Source organism: Calliphora vicina, chromosome 2 (genome assembly GCF_958450345.1).
Source record: "Calliphora vicina chromosome 2, idCalVici1.1, whole genome shotgun sequence".
NCBI lineage: Eukaryota > Metazoa > Arthropoda > Insecta > Diptera > Calliphoridae > Calliphora > Calliphora vicina.
In genome coordinates, this window is record NC_088781.1 from 132,785,620 (window position 1) to 132,789,638 (window position 4,019).

Genomic DNA, 4,019 nt, shown 5'->3' on the forward strand with positions numbered 1-4,019 from the left:
AAAGAAAATTTCCAAGAAAAAATTTCAGAATTATGGAAATTTCTTAAGTGGAACGAAATGGAATTTGATGAAACACCTATTTTTCTGTCAGGATCATGTACTTTCCTTATATATTTCAATAAAATAGATATTTAATATAATTAAATACAAATTTCTGTAAAATAGCAGCTGAAATAACAATAAGGAACGAAATGGAATTAAGTGAAACATTACAAAATAGCAATTTTTGAAGCTAATATTGAATAAATATTAATATTCATTATGAAATATAGCTATTTTGGAAGAAAAAATATCCAAATTATGAAAATTTTACAAGTGGAACGAAATGGAATTTAATGAAACAACTATTTTTTACAAAATTTCTAGCAATTTCTTTATATGTTTTAATAATCTATTTACTTAATACAATTAAATAGCAATTTTGGTTAAGAAACGTGAGAACGTGAGAAATTAGAACCAGGAACGAAATGGAATCAAGTGAAACATTACAAAATAGCAATTTTTGGAGCTAATATGGAATAAATATTAATATTCATTATGAAATATAGCTATTTTGGAAGAAAAAATATCCAAATTATGAAAATTTTACAAGTGGAACGAAATGGAATTTAATGAAACACCAAGTTTTTACGCTATTTCTAATAAACTATTTATTTAATTCAATTAAATAATAATTTTGGTTACGAAACGTGAGAAATAAGAACCAGAAACGAAATGGAATCAAGTGAAACATTATCAAAACTGTTTTTTTAGTAACAACTATGAAGGAAAATTTAATTTAATTATAAAAATAAAATATTAAAGAAAATTTCGTAAAATTTTAGAATTTTCCTATGTGGAACAAAGTGGAATCTAGTGAAACAGTTGATTTTATTGTTTTTAGGTAAATACATCAATAAATATAAACATGGTTTATTAGAAAAGTGCAAATATTAAACAAGGAACGAAATGGAATCAAGTGAAACATTTTGAAAACAAATATGTATAAAATATTGAAATTCTAATGGAAATATGAAGAAACTGAAGAAAAAAACTAGAAAAACTATTAAAATTTGGAGATTTTATTAAGTGGAACGAAATGGAATTCAGTGAAACATGGATTTTTGTTTAGATTCTTAAATAAATGTCTCCATGAATACACAATTTTATTGAATAAAATTTTTAAATATCATAGGGAACAAAATAGAATTTTGTGAAACATTGAACATTTTAAACATAAATTATTTTCTTGTAATAAAATTCTGTTCTAGTTCAGGTTCTAGTTCAGATTCTAGTCCAGGTTCTAGTTCAGATTCTAGTTCAGGTTCTAGTTCAGGTTCTAGTTCAGATTCTAGTTCAGATTCTACTTTCGATTTTACTTCCGATTCTACTTCAGATTCTACTTCCGATTCTACTTCCGATTCTACTTTCGATTCTACTTCCGATTCTACTTCCGATTCTACTTTTCCGATTCTACTTTCGATTCTACTTTCGATTCTACTTCCGATTCTACTTCCGATTCTACTTCCGATTCTACTTAAGATTCTACTTCCGATTCTAGTTCAGTTCTAGTTCAGTTCTAGTTCAGTTCTAGTTCAGTTCTAGTTCAGTTCTAGTTCAGTTCTAGTTCAGTTCTAGTTCAGTTCTAGTTCAGTTCTAGTTCAGTTCCAGTTCAGTTCTAGTTCAGTTCTAGTTCAGTTCTAGTTCAGTTCTAGTTCAGTTCTAGTTCAGTTCTAGTTCAGTTCTAGTTCAGTTCTAGTTCAGTTCTAGTTCAGTTCTAGTTCAGTTCTAGTTCAGTTCTAGTTCAGTTCTAGTTCAGTTCTAGTTCAGTTCTAGTTCAGTTCTAGTTCAGTTCTAGTTCAGTTCTAGTTCAGTTCTAGTTCAGTTCTAGTTCAGTTCTAGTTCAGTTCTAGTTCAGTTCTAGTTCAGTTCTAGTTCAGTTCTAGTTCAGTTCTAGTTCAGTTCTAGTTCAGTTCTAGTTCAGTTCTAGTTCAGTTCTAGTTCAGTTCTAGTTCAGTTCTAGTTCAGTTCTAGTTCAGTTCTAGTTCAGTTCTAGTTCAGTTCTAGTTCAGTTCTAGTTCAGTTCTAGTTCAGTTCTAGTTCAGTTCTAGTTCAGTTCTAGTTCAGTTCTAGTTCAGTTCTAGTTCAGTTCTAGTTCAGTTCTAGTTCAGTTCTAGTTCAGTTCTAGTTCAGTTCTAGTTCAGTTCTAGTTCAGTTCTAGTTCTAGTTCAGTTCTAGTTCAGTTCTAGTTCAGTTCTAGTTCAGTTCTAGTTCAGTTCTAGTTCAGTTCTAGTTCAGTTCTAGTTCAGTTCTAGTTCAGTTCTAGTTCAGTTCTAGTTCAGTTCTAGTTCAGTTCTAGTTCAGTTCTAGTTCAGTTCTAGTTCAGTTCTAGTTCAGTTCTAGTTCAGTTCTAGTTCAGTTCTAGTTCAGTTCTAGTTCAGTTCTAGTTCAGTTCTAGTTCAGTTCTAGTTCAGTTCTAGTTCAGTTCTAGTTCAGTTCTAGTTCAGTTCTAGTTCAGTTCTAGTTCAGTTCTAGTTCAGTTCTAGTTCAGTTCTAGTTCAGTTCTAGTTCAGTTCTAGTTCAGTTCTAGTTCAGTTCTAGTTCAGTTCTAGTTCAGTTCTAGTTCTAGTTCAGTTCTAGTTCAGTTCTAGTTCAGTTCTAGTTCAGTTCTAGTTCAGTTCTAGTTCAGTTCTAGTTCAGTTCTAGTTCAGTTCTAGTTCAGTTCTAGTTCAGTTCTAGTTCAGTTCTAGTTCAGTTCTAGTTCAGTTCTAGTTCAGTTCTAGTTCAGTTCTAGTTCAGTTCTAGTTCAGTTCTAGTTCAGTTCTAGTTCAGTTCTAGTTCAGTTCTAGTTCAGTTCTAGTTCAGTTCTAGTTCAGTTCTAGTTCAGTTCTAGTTCAGTTCTAGTTCAGTTCTAGTTCAGTTCTAGTTCAGTTCTAGTTCAGTTCTAGTTCAGTTCTAGTTCAGTTCTAGTTCAGTTCTAGTTCAGTTCTAGTTCAGTTCTAGTTCAGTTCTAGTTCAGTTCTAGTTCAGTTCTAGTTCAGTTCTAGTTCAGTTCTAGTTCAGTTCTAGTTCAGTTCTAGTTCAGTTCTAGTTCAGTTCTAGTTCAGTTCTAGTTCAGTTCTAGTTCAGTTCTAGTTCAGTTCTAGTTCAGTTCTAGTTCTGTTCTAGTTCTGTTCTAGTTCAGTTCTAGTTCAGTTCTAGTTCAGTTCTAGTTCAGTTCTAGTTCAGTTCTAGTTCTAGTTCAGTTCTAGTTCAGTTCTAGTTCAGTTCTAGTTCAGTTCTAGTTCAGTTCTAGTTCAGTTCTAGTTCAGTTCTAGTTCAGTTCTAGTTCAGTTCTAGTTCAGTTCTAGTTCAGTTCTAGTTCAGTTCTAGTTCAGTTCTAGTTCAGTTCTAGTTCACCCTTAATTTAATAAAATAGTTCTCAAGTGTGAATTCCATGACAAATTGCTCCTGTCTTATCCCACCCCTTTTTTAAGAAATTCTCAAAATTAAATTTTATTTACAAATAATGAAAATGTTGAAAATTATTTCAAAACATTGATAAATCAATATGTGTAATATATAACAAACTGCCTTTTTATAGGGGTTCAAAATATTCGTTTCAAACTATTGATAACCAACCCGCATATTCATGTACTCTACACAATTTTATCTTAATACTCTTCATTGTGCTCTTTTTTTCAACTCTCTTCTCTAGTTATGCTTCAAAATGTGTGTTTTGTCTGTCTGTCAAAGCTGTTTTTCTGGCGATGTGGTGTGATTTTGTATTTTTTCTAAACAAGAAATGTCAGCTGTAAATTGTTTATTGTCTAATTGTTGTTATTGTTGCTGCGCATACTAGTAGATCTGAAGTGAATATATAGTAAAAGCTTCCCGGAATGTACATACGAGTAGGTCTGCGGCTGAAGTAGAAGAAGAATTCAGTAACAAAAACACATCATCATACTCTTTATCGTGCCACTACCCACTTTTTTTTTTTTGTTATATTAAATTTTATTGCTGTCAGATTTAGTTTGTAAATTTGCGCAGAAACAACACAC